The following is a 13,746-nucleotide window of genomic DNA, read 5'->3' as shown; positions in this document are numbered from 1 at the left end:
CTGATAAGATGGCCCTTCTGATGTCACTTGTTGAAGAGTAGCCGCCCTGTCTCCTCAGTCCTAATTCTTCAAGTGTGCTTTCAGGATTCCACAGAACATTTTAATGTCATGATATGTTGACTTGGGTTCTGTCCAATCACAAACAAAAAGTGTTGTCCCACCTTTTCCGTAATCTGAAATGTCGTTGTGTTTTCTGAAATGTTGTGTTTTATGAAATGCGGTTGTGTTTTCTGAAATGATGTTTTGTGAAATGTCGTTGTATTTTATGAAATGTCGTTGTGTTTTGTGAAATGTTGTCGTGCATTCTGAAATGTCATTGTGTGTTGACCCTCAGGGCCACCGTACTATCTTAACCAAATCATAATATCATTCAGCTTATACTAAATTAATATAAATTAAAGCCGCAAGCGGCGTTGGGAGGGGTCCAAGCATTGGCACAAGTGCGCCCCCTATGGAGTGATTTTTAAATGGTTTTGTACTCATGATCATATACCTTCACCCAACATATCTACTGCATTGCCATGGATGTCTCCTAGCCGCTAGGCGTAAAGGCCTTTACTATGTCGTAACACTAAAGGCTGTTTTACACTTCTGCATAGTACACGTAAAAGTGGGTCTGTGTAGGGGTTGTGCGCAATGTGCGGCATGTGCGACGGTTGCAGACCATGGCCGCGCTGAAGACGCATACCTCCTCAAGAAATTAAAAGCGCGTAGTTAGTAACCAGTGCCCGCATACGCCGTAAAGATGATTGGTTGACTGCTGACAACATGAAGTCACTGGCATACGGCTCTGACTAATGGGTTATAACAGTTGATTCACAAAACCGATAGGCAACGTTCAGAGCGCCTCATCCACCTCATACACGTACACCTCCTCTTCCTCTTCCTCTTCCTCCTCCTCCTCCTCCTTCTCCTCTATCTCTACCTTGCCGTGCTGCGTGTTGCTCCATTGTTTTCCAACACAATAGAAGTCACCTGAGGTCTCTTTTATGCTCTGACAGATAATTGAAAAGTTTAGTCAATTGAGTTTGAGCAGGTGTGGCATGAGTGAGACCAATTGGTACTTAAAGTTTGGCATTTGAAGGCCAGTGTTTTCCATGTGAACAAACAAGGCTTGATTATCAAAATTGTGCTAAATAATGAGATTTTGTGTGTAGAGTTGTGCAAATACATGATTTAGAATTGCTATTTGAGTGAAAACAAAGGAATTGTGCTTGGAGTTTTGCGGAAATAGTCTTTGTTGTTGACACATGAGCGTCACGTTTTCACCATCATGTGCATAGTTCCAGTTTTAGTGTGTAAACATTTGAGAAAAACTGTAAAAACCTGGTTTATTAACAACCTTTATGTTGAAGCCTGTTCAACATATCAATAAGCATAGGACTATAGTGTTACAACACTAAACCATAGAAAACTATATTAAATATATTTCAAAAATTAAACAATTGTAAAGTAAATTCTTTAAACAGGTCTTTCGCTTTAAAATATATCTAAAAACAGCATATTTCAATAACAATACAGCATCTTCCTATAATAAAATATTTACAAATTAGAACAGCTATTGCTACTGAAGTGAACTGAGTCTAAGCTTGCGCTGTATCAACAACGAAAATGCACAAGCGCAGGCCACCTCACTTGGCAAACTTAGTTGCTACTGCCATCTAGCGAAGAATCTGACAAATTACACTTTTCATCCTCTCAATCGGTAATGCGGGAGACACATGTCCCTGGCTTTTACATTTGACGCAAAACTACCGAACTTAGGAAAATTCTAATACCGAACCGTTTGTTTCTTTTTTTTTTAAGTACCGAAAAAGTGCTGAAGTGTCGGCGTACTGTGCAACACTACATCAAACGCGAATAGCGATCTCATGAATCTGAATTCCCGACCCAGAAATAATTAACCTATAAAAAAAAATTATTTACTTCTATAAGAAACGCTGTGGCATTGGATACACTTTAAACAAAACAATTGATCAAATACAAACCTGTAATCGGGAGCAGGTGTGTGCATCATCCGTTTTAAATACAGTTGATTACGCCATTAGCGATATCATAAATCCAAATTCTCGAAACAGATATAATTAGCCAGTCCATCTAAAACAAACTTTTTGCAATTGGAGACACTTTACAAGTGGTACAGGTCCTCCGAATAGATCGCATGGGCACCGGAATGCACTACCACAGTTCGCTGCCCGAATAGCAATCTCATAAATCTGAATTCCCGACACAGAAATAATTAACCAGTTCTTCTATAACGAACGCCGTGGCATTGGATACAATTTAAACTATGTTTTATTAAATTTTATTTGGTATGAAACATATTTCAGTCAATTTCTTGAATTGTCCTGAATACGTCCATAACAAACATGTCCAGGGGATGTAATATTATGGTGCAATTGTCATGAAAATACCCTTTTGTTGAACCATTTTACATGCAATCCATGTTATTATTACATAAGGCATAATACAGTAATATAATGAAAACATGTGCATGGTTTGTAAGGTTTTCCGGGGTTTGTAAATATGATAAACAGATGGTTTAGAGTCCAGATCCAGAAAATAAATAAAAAGTGTAATGATAGAGGGGCCCACATAAGGGCACTGTGGTACTGTCAAGCGTAGTTGCCCCATCATTTTGCCAGAGGTCTGATGATCTTTTTACCCATAATGGCCCCAACACACACACCCCCACAACCATAAACAAAGAGACTAGTTCCCCTTAGTTGTGTCCAGATGACAACATTCCAGAGAGCCAAATGGCCTGCTCATCCCGAGGAAGTCCGAGTAACTTATTGTTTTATCACACGGCTCTGGGTTCTTTGAAGTACAGGATGAGTCCCAGCCTGCAGGCCCGTTCAAATGCCAGCCTTTTCTGGGTCTCAGTTTGACTCCCCTCTACACCATCCTCTGGGAAGGAGCTGAGCAGGGTGTCAAGCTCATTGAGGAAGCTTCCCAGGGGCCCTGGAGGGCGATAGATAACAACAATGTACAAGTTAACAGGATAGGTGATTGAGACAGAGTGGTATTCAAAAGTAGAGATGGAGAGGTGAGAAAGGGGGAGAACAGAGAATTTCCGGGAGGGCGAGATCAGCAAACCTGTGCCCCCACCACGGCCAGACAGGCGGAGGGCGTGAGAGAAGGAGAAGGAGGAGGAGAGGGATGTAGGGGTTGCAGTGTTGCCTGGTGTGATCCAGGTCTCAGTGAGGGCAACGAAATGTAGAGAGAAGAGGGACGCGTAGGCTGAAATGAAGTCAGCCTTCCGCGTAGCAGACTGGCAGTTCCATAGCCCTCCTGCGACCGTGACGTCATCACAGGGGGGTCAGTGAGGGATAGCGAAGGTTGGAGAGGTTCCGTTGTCGCGGGGTGCCTCGCCTGCGAAAGCGAGTTCTGTAGGGGAGGGAACAGGTTGGGATGGGGTTGACACATAGCATAGCAGTGAGGACAGGGAAGGCCTGTGGTGTGGCCACATTGTCAAGGAAAAGTTAAATTAAACATACACATGCATACCGAGAACAATCAATCGAGGACTGTCAGGCAAAGTTAAGGACCTCTCAACGTCAGCAGCAGAGGCAGAAACCTGCAGAGAACAAACGATATGAAATTAAAAACATTTAAATATTATTAGGAATACAGTGCCCTCCATAATGTTTGGGACAAAGACCCATCATTTATTGATTTGCCTCTGTACTCCACAATTTGAGATTTGTAATAAAAAAGGGTATTTACATCCATATCGGGTGAACAGTGTATGAATTACAGCCCTTTTTATACACAATCCTCCCAATTTTAGGGCACCATGCTTGGGACACAGTAATGTGTACACCCTCTCTGAAAAATGGAAATCCAGCTTTATCGCTTTACAAATAAAAAAGATATTATGTAGTGTTTCAGCAACACTGCAATACCGCAATGCTAAACAGGAAAGCATGTTTTTTTTAAACCAACATTATAAAAAGCCATGTTGCAAACACCCCCTCTGAGCAAAATGTGTTTCTGCTTCTAAATTATGACCATCACAAAACAGAAAACAGGTATTGGGAGGGCAGGTATGCCATCCCGCCAAGTTACGCCTTGGCGGGGGCATGCCCCATACCTATACAGCACCGAGAGTTTGGCGCTTTTCAGGGTTCCCCACAGAAATAACCACAACAGCCACAGACACTCAGCCCTTAAAAACATTAAATTCTGTACATTCTGACCCCATTTCAACAGACAGATTTCATAAACACCTTCACATGTCCACACAATAAAGCCCAAAACTAAGGGGATTTTGCATTTTCTCCTTCTTCTTCTTCTCTTTCTTCTTCTTCTTCATCTTCTCATTCTTATTTTTCCTGCTGCCTATCCCACGAATAACATGTCTCCCCACTGGACATTTTACCGACACCCGCCAAACCTTCACCTACACGACCCAATGAAAAACTTGCATACACACGTAAAATACCCATACCTTTTTACTCTGAAACATTTTCAGTACAAACAGCTGGCCTGCCTGTGGCCTAGTGGGTAAGGTTACAGGTTTGAGAACACAGCGTTGGTGGTTCAAGCCCAGGTAGGAACGTGTTTCTTTAGCCTACTTTTACCATCACTTATAATTGTCTACTACTTCTCAATTACTGCTTTTGCACCATATCTACCAGCCGTTCCCCGAACTGCATTATGACGTACCGTCTGCACTTTTGTTAACCGGCTACAATATTGCAAAGCCATATGGATTCAACGGTAGCTCTTCTGTGCTAACTCGCATGTGTTCGGACGGAGTGTAGCACAGTGGGTAAGGAACTGGGCTTGTAACCAAAAGGTCGCAGGTTTGATTCCCGGGTAAGGACACTGCCGTTGTACCCTTGAGCAAGGTACTTAACCGGAATTGCTTCAGTATATATCCAGCTGTATAAATGGATACAATGTAAAATGCTATGTGAAAGTTGTGTAAGTCGCTCTGGATAAGAGCGTCTGCTAAATGCCTGTAATGTAATGTTCTTTAAAACCACGGACAGGTTTGCTAATGATATTTCACGCATTGCATAGCTATGTCATGGTGCTCCCCTAACAAAGTGACAAACTGGTAAACCTCCGGTTGAACGATTGAATCCCGCCTCGTTCTCAGGCAGATAATGTCCTCTTTTACACTAACGTTCTCTTACGCTTATATTTGCTTTACCAAAACTCACTCATGGCCACCCATATGCATTTCATGATTTATCAAAAAGTTACAGCAGTTCACAGCTGTGCCAATTCTACTAACTACATTTCTTCACTTGGCTACTGTACAAAACCTTCTTATCAGCAAACGCCACGTTTCTACATTCATGTTACCTCGCCCTGTTCTCTATCTAGCCACATACAAACAATTACTACGTATGTATTTTATAATTTCATCCTAATTTCTCTCACACTGTTGTTATTTTCTCATTTGCAAAGCCTGCTGGGACATATGCATCTGCTCCTATTCTCCACCATCATGTTTTCCAGTTCTAGTTTAGCAAAACAGCGAAGAGGATTCCTAAGCCTATCAAAATGCCTTATAAACCTTACAAACACTAAAAGTGCATCTCCACAGGCTACATAAGTTGCGACCTAGACAGTTATAATTCTACGGGCTTGCTGATTCTTTTGTCAGTCAAGGCACGTTGGATGGACGTCAAATCCGTGAGTACATACACTGGCCATATTTCATATGCATCTCTGATACGTTTTACACTTATACGCCACCGCACCCTTTGTCACAGCCACTGTTTTACATATATAGCAAACCAAAACTGCTAAACAGTACACGTAGTGGTAAAAATAGGTTCAGTTTCTGTCCTTTTGTTTCCTATGTTCCAGAAACGTTTTCCCACTTTTATCCACTTCACTGGGAGTTGGGTGCAGTTGTCTGACGCATGTTGCAATTGAAATAAAAACGTATTATTGTTGTTGCTCTTGTTGAATTTATTTACAAATGAAATGAACATAAACTGCAATAATAAACAAAAACAATATAAAAGTCCATTTAAACTTTTCCAGCTTCCACAGGTCCACTTTGGTTTGTGCAAACACGGTCAATGACCGTTTCCGCTCGCACCCGTCTACTCCCGCCGGCCTGCGTCATCACACCATCTTAAATATAATTTATTCCCCCTTCACCTATAGAGGGACACACTCATAAAATAATTAATGCACACTAAACAATAAATAACAAATGCATAATAAATTCCTTTATAACTTAAATGTAGAACAGAATAAATAAATGCCACAATAGTTTTTTGGGGTTCTTATTATAATTACTATACACCAACATAATGGCTCCTACAGTACACGCTCATCAGACTGTACAAATTCACACAGGATAGCCATAATCCACAATCGTTTCTTACAGGGTCACTTCGCTTTTCTCATTCGCACTCTCATAATACCACTTCATAATTGTCTCCAATTGCAGAAAGTTTGTTTTAGAAGGACTGGTTAATGATTTCTGTCTCGGGAACTTGGATTCATGAGATCGCTAATAGCCTAATCAACTGTTTTTAAAAGGGATGACACACACACCTGCTACCGAATGCAGGTGCTTCTTCGTTCACTGTGGAGCCCAATCGCCCCTTTTATTTGCCAGCATGGCTGCATGGTTTTTGAGAAATATGACTTTTTATGCCCAATTTTTTCCCGTAGAGATGAATGGAGAACGTGACGTCATGCATATGCGAACGGTGAAGTTACAGCATTGGTCGGCTTAGCATCTACAGGACGCTAACAACTGCTACCAACAGTTTGTGGCTGCTCGGGCGAGTGGCATGAGCGGGAGATTGCATTCTGGGACGACATCCGGGTGCTGTGATCTGTTGAGCGGTGTGGTGTTTTGGTGGAGTGAAGTTCAAACAGTTTATGGCTTCTGTTTTGTTTTTTCTTTTGACTGTTAGGCGCGGACACTTCTGAAAGGATTAGGATTTAGAGAAGCACGAGCACATCCCGGCTTGGGATTTCCGGCCGGGGTTAGCCGTGTAGAAATACTTTAAAAGGTTTAAAATAGGGAAAGCGCCAGTGATTTCTTTTAGCTGGATAGCTGCAAGTCAACGTTAATGCGGAGTCGACGGGCAACAGTTTAAAATAAAACTTGTCTCTGGAAGGGTGAATTGTGTTATGCTGGTTTTGTTTTGTTTGTTTTTTTTTTTTACGTAGTTTGGCTTTATTTTGAGTGATTAAACGATATTGACTTTGTTTTGCGGACGTCGGGACGTGGTGGCAATTGGTTTTGGTGTCGGGGAGAGCTTTTTGTAGGAATATCGACCGACGGTCTGCATAGGTCCGGAACGGTATTCCTGCACTGCTCCTTCTTACAATCCTTGACAAAATGGCGGGGAGGGAGACGGATGGTGACAGCATGGAGGAAGGTGAGAGGGGGGCGAGTGAGTGGCAGGTGGTGAGAGGGAATAGAGGCATGAAGGGAAGTAGAAGTAAAAGAGAGAGAAAAGAGGACGGAGCTAGCTCAGGTGGAACGGATAGTGAGGGGAGCGAGAGGAGGAGGAGGACCCGAAGGCACGAGTGATAAATATAGTGGTGAGATTTGAGGGAGAGGGGGGAGTAAAGAATGTTGATCCGCTGAAGCTAACTAAAACTATTAGAGGACAAATTGGAGAAGTGAAGTATGCAAGAGTTTTGGGAGATGGAAATTTGCTTATAGGATGTGACAATGAAGGTCAGATGGAGAAGGCAAAGAAAATGAGTAGTGTTGGAAAAGCTAAAGTAGCCAAAGTAGTAAGAGTGGGGGAGCAGAGGGGTGGTGGGTGCAAGGGGGTAATTTCTGGATTACCTCTTGTAGTTAGCATGAAGCAACTGGTAGAGAACTTAAGGGTGCGGAATAGGTTAGTTAAAAGTGCTAAAAGAATGACAAGGGGGGTGGAGAAAGAAGAGACTGAGACCGTTTTGATTGAGTTTGAAACAAAGGTTCTCCCAAAGGAATTATACTTTGGATTTGTGAGATACAGAGTTAGAGAGTTCATGCCAAAGCCAATGAGGTGTTTTAACTGCCAGGAATTTGGGCATGTGGCTAAGGTGTGCAAAGGGAAGAGAAGGTGTGCTAGATGTGGTGGGGAACATGAGTATGGGAAGTGTGGAGAGGGAGTGAGACCAAAATGTTGTAACTGTGGAGGGAATCATAGTGTGGCTTATTGGGGTTGTGAAGTGTTGAGAAGAGAGGTGGAGGTGCAGGAGATAAGGAGGAAGGAAAAAGTCTCATTTGCTGAGGCAGTTAAGATGGCAGGACAGGAAAAACAGAATAAGGAGGGAGGATGTAGAAAAGAACAAGCGGTAGCAAAAGAAAAGCAAGATAAGAAGACTGGATGGATAGAGAAGATGAAATTGGTGACTTTCATAGCAGGAGTGATAAATGCAACGGCTGAGATAAAATCTAAAACAGAAAAGATTCAGGTTATCGTCAAAGCAGCAGTACACCACTTGGATATGATAGGTTTAAAATGGGAAGAAGTAAGGGATGAACTCAGTGTACAGTCAAGTCAAGAAACTGCATGTGTGGGTTGATTGTACTAATAATGTTAATTCTTCAGTGGAATGCGAGAAGCCTGGTTGCTAATGGGCAAGATTTCAAGCAGTTTGTAGCTAGTAGGAGAGAAAAACCAGACATTGTGTGTATTCAAGAGTCCTGGTTAAAGTCTAACTTGGATTTTGTTTTATATGGTTATGTGGCAGTGAGACGAGATAGGACAGAGGGGGGAGGAGGAGGATGTGTCACTTTTGTAAAGCAAGGTATCCCTTACAGAGTAATAGGTATAGGTAATGAGCAAGAGTATGTGGTAGTAAAAGTGTGGGCAGAAAGGAAAGAGTTGGTGATTGTGAATTACTATAATCCATGCAAAAGGCTAGAGTTCAGTAAGCTTGAAGAGATAGAAGGGCAGAATGGTAGTAGCACGGTTTGGTGTGGTGATTTTAATGGACATAACACATTATGGGGGAGTGACAGAACAGATGCTAATGGTCAGGTGATAGAAGAGTTGTTAGATGAAAATAACTGTTTAAATGATGGCAGTAGTACAAGAATAGATGTTCGGGGGGGGAGAGAGTCTGTGCTTGATCTTACACTTGTGTCGAACAACATAGCAACAGTGTGTGATTGGACAGTGTACCAAGAAGGTACTATAGGGAGTGATCATTACCCAGTCTGGTGTAAGATAAATATTGCTGTCTCATTGACCATAGAGAACACAGGTGGGAAATGGATCCTTGGGAAAGCTGATTGGGAGAAATTTCTGGAAGGAAGTGATAGATATTTAAGTCAGGTTAATGATAGAATGGACATAGAGTCACTTGACAGCAAAATAAAACAGGGCATAATGACTGCATTCGAATCCATTCCTAAAAGTAAAGGTAGTATGAAGAAGAAAGTGCTACCATGGTGGGATGATAAGTGTAAGGAAGCAGTGAGAAATAGAAATAAGGCATTTAAACTAGTCAAAAGAACTCATAATTTTCAACATATGATTCAGTACAAGCAGGCCCAGGCAGTAGTAAGGAGGGTAATAAGACAGACAAAAAGGACCCATTGGAGAAAGTACTGTAGTACAATTGGAAACACAACTCAGGTGGGAGAAGTATGGGGGATGATAAAAAAGATGGGAGGGGACAGGAGGGAGTGGAGTTATCCGGCTCTGACCGATGGAGATGGGACTGCAGTAACAAATAAGGAAAAGGAAGAGTTGTTGGCAAATACGTTTGTTAGGGTACATAGCTCCAATAATTTATCAGTAGAAGGAAGAAGAGGCAAAGAGAAAACAAAGTCTGAAAATATGGAGGCTTTATGCAGAAAGGATAGTAATGATGATGGACAAAATGTACCTTTCAGCATGGGAGAATTAAAAAGGGCACTAGATAAAACGGGAAAGACAGCACCGGGTAAAGATGAGATATGTTATAGCATGTTAAAACATCTGAGTGTAGGAAGTCTGGGGAAATTGTTGTCTCTGTATAATAAAGTGTGAGAAGAGGGGAGAATGCCAAGGAGCTGGAAGGAGGCGATAATTATTCCAAAAAGGAAACCTGGAAAAGATGGCAGCAGGCCTGGAAACTATAGACCAATTGCCTTGACATCTCACATTTGTATGATAAATGAGAGGTTAATGCATTTTTTGGAAAAAGGAGGTATGGTGGCATCCTATCAAAGTGGATTCAGGAGAGGAAGGAATACTATGGATCCAATGTTGTGTCTGGAGAATGAAATAAGGAAAGTGAAAGTAAATAAAGAGACAGTGGCTGCAATGTTTTTTGATGTTGAGAAAGCGTATGATATGCTATGAAGAGAGGGACTTCTAATCAAACTGCACGTAATGGGAGTCGGAGGGAAAATGTTTAATTGGGTTATGGACTTTTTAGATGGAAGGACTATTCAGGTGAAGATAGGGTCAGATTTATCAACCAAATATGTTGTGGAAAACGGGACACCTCAGGGAAGTGTAGTAAGTCCAACTTTATTTTCCATCATGATAAACGACATATTTATGAATATCCCTATGGATATGGGGAAGTCATTGTTTGCAGATGACGGGGCTTTGTGGAAAAGAGGGAGAAATGTTGAACACATAGTGAAGAAAGTGCAAGATGGAATCAATCAAGTTGAAAAGTGGGGAACAAAGTGGGGAGTTAAATTTTCGGTTGAAAAAACAAAATCTATGCTCTTTACAAGAAAGAAACTCAGGGAATGCAATTTGAAATTGTATGGAAATAATTTAGAGAAAGTTGTGAGTTTTCGTTTTTTGGGAGTGTATTTTGATATGAGGTTAACATGGAGGGAGCATATTAGATACGTTGTTAGTAGATGTAAGAAAGTGATAAATGTCATGAGGTGTCTTGCAGGATTGGAGTGGGGAGCTGATATAGCATCTCTGAAATATATTTATGTAGCCTTAATTAGATCAAGATTAGACTATGGAAGTATCGTATATGGATCAGCAGCAAAATCTGTGCTGGCGGACCTAGATGTTATACAAGCTTGGGCTTTACGAGTGTGTTTAGGAGCAGTTAAAACTTCCCCAGTGTGTGCACTCCAAGTGGAAGCAGGTGAAATGCCACTGTGGTTGCGTCGGAAGCAGCTGGTGGCTAACTACTGGGTTAATCTAAGGGGGCATGGAGATAGTCATCCAACAAAAAGGGTACTGCAGAAAGAAGGACAGGATGGAAAAATCAAGTTTTGGATGGGCAGGAGATCAAGTGGCAAGAGATATGGGAGTATATGAGATTTGGCGAAACTGTGGTGTGGCCTATTAGACCTGTCTGGGAATTAGAAAGTGTGGGGGTAGATCTAGAATTACTTAAGATTAAGCATAGTAATAAGAATGCTGACTTAGTGAATATTATAACCATAGGGACTGTAAGTATAAAGGCAGTGTTCAGATTTTTACAGATGGATCAAAGGATCCGCAGATAGATGCGACAGGGGCTGCAGTTGCTGTGCCTAGTTGCCAAGTGGGAATTAGCAAGAGAACATCGGATTGTTTAAGTGTGTATGCTGTTGAATTGTTTGCCATATTGATGGCATTAGAATGGGCTGAACGGGGTAGGGTTAACAAAATAGTAATATGTAGTGATTCTGTGTCGGCCATTGCAAGTATTAAGACGGGTACAGCCAGAAATCACCAGGATCTGCTGTATGAAATCTTGTTCGCCAATTCAAGAGTGGTTAGGCAAGGGAAAAATGTTACATTCATGTGGGTCCCAGCACATTCAGATATCCCGGGAAACGAGAGAGCAGATATGTTGGCAAAAGAAGCAGTCAAAAAGGGAAGTGTTGAAATCAATATCAAGTTATCAAAGTCAGAGGGAAAGGGCATTGTGTGGGGAAATATCAATAAAGAATGGCAGCAGCACTGGGATCAGGAGAGAAGGGGGAGACATTTACATCTGATACAAAATAGAGTAGGCAGTGTAAGAAAGAGGGGAGGAAACAGAAGAGAGGAGGTTGTAATATCAAGATTAAGAATAGGACACAGCAATTTACGCAGCACGCTTCATCTTATAGGTAAATATCCAACCGGTCTTTATGAAATCTGTCAGGTACCAGAAACCTCAGAACACGTTATCATTAACTGCAATAAATATAGGTCGGAAAGGAAGGATATGATGGAGGAGATGGGAAGATTGGGGATAACAGGAGCAGGATTGAGGGATGTACTGGAGTGTGGTGATAGTGGGCAGGGGAGGAGATGTTTTATCAACTACCTTCGGGGAACGGGACTTTTAATAAAAGTGTGACAGGCAATAAGTTGTAGGAGTTAACTTACTCCGAAAGATGGCAGTAATGCAACTTTCAAGGATGCAAGCTGCCGGTAAACAACACCGAAGAAGAAGAAGAAGAAGAAGCATCTACAGGAAATGTAGAATCCAGATGCGGTGCATATCTCTCTTTTGTCGTAATTACAGAAAACACACATTCGTAAACCTCAAATGCTTTATACCACAATTTAGATAAGACCTTGACGAAGATGTACATGCAGGGATTGTGTTGTTCAAACGAGGTTTCCTGGCAACTTAATCACCAGAAATGATATAGCTGAATGCGGAAGTGAACTCGATAAAACGGTATTCCAAATGAAAAATTACAAATGAAAACACTGTCAGCTAGGTATATCAAAAAACATATGGCTTAGGCATACCCAGACGTCCTCAATAATAATAGTATTTCACAAGATATTACGCAAATTCGTTGACGACGTTTCGTCAGGTCCAGCGTCTTTGAATGCTAGCGCTAACAGAGTGAATGTATTCAATGCGATGACGAAAACACTTTCGGCTGACCTAAAAAAACGATATTCCAGAACCAAAAGTAGATGTGCTGTTATACCTGGTTAGAAAGCTTATGCTCTCACCTACTGAATAAACAAATTCTCAAACAAGCCAGACTGTACTAAAAAGTGCAACAACGCCATCAACAAAACGTGTGCAGCAGCTTCTGGTCCGGTCTTACTCCAGAAAAAGACGTCAGCTTGTAATACCACACATGTTGCTTTCAGTGTTCTGTAACTTTGTAGTACAAACTGGCTTGATCTACACTTCATCGATCCAACAGGTGATAGAATAAGCTTTCTAACTATGTATAATATGTCACATTTTACTTTTGTAATGCCGTTCTATATCCCATTGTATTCGGAAGGTTTGTCTCATTATAGATGCATTGCGCATTCTTTGTAACAGTGACAGCAACATTTTCTCACCCCAACGCTACAGTACACTTCTCCGCTTGTCTGTTGATGTACACCTGGTTACAACAGAAGCTAGTACTACTGGCTACCAGCCGATACTTATTCACAGAAGCTGTATTTAAAATGAATAGAATTTAATTTTGTAACACCATTTAATATCCCAGCGCACTGGCAACTTTGCTTAATGCAGCTCTAATGAGACCATTCAGTCTGTTGTAGCAGGGAAAGCAACGCTTTTTCACCCCAACGCGTTTGCTAAAGTACACAACTCCACTTGCATGTTGTTGATTCACCCCTTGCTGCTACAGAAGCTAGCTGACTACCACTGGCTACCAGCCGATACTTATTCACAGAAGCTGTATTTAAAATGAAATGCAACTATTTTAACACATATTTCTCGCCTCGTTTTCGTTCTTGGAAATTCGGCTCGGCTAACACGTAATAGGCTACTCTGTCTATGAGTTGGTCTCAGAGATAACAGATTAGACTGAATTGCAGCCCACTTAAATGTTTTTACTTGAATGGTAAAAATGAGCTGAACTTAACGTAAAACCATAAATCA

The sequence above is a fragment of the Anguilla anguilla genome, chromosome 17 (genome assembly GCF_013347855.1).
Source record: "Anguilla anguilla isolate fAngAng1 chromosome 17, fAngAng1.pri, whole genome shotgun sequence".
Classification (NCBI taxonomy): domain Eukaryota; kingdom Metazoa; phylum Chordata; class Actinopteri; order Anguilliformes; family Anguillidae; genus Anguilla; species Anguilla anguilla.
Note: the sequence above shows the minus strand (reverse complement) of the source record.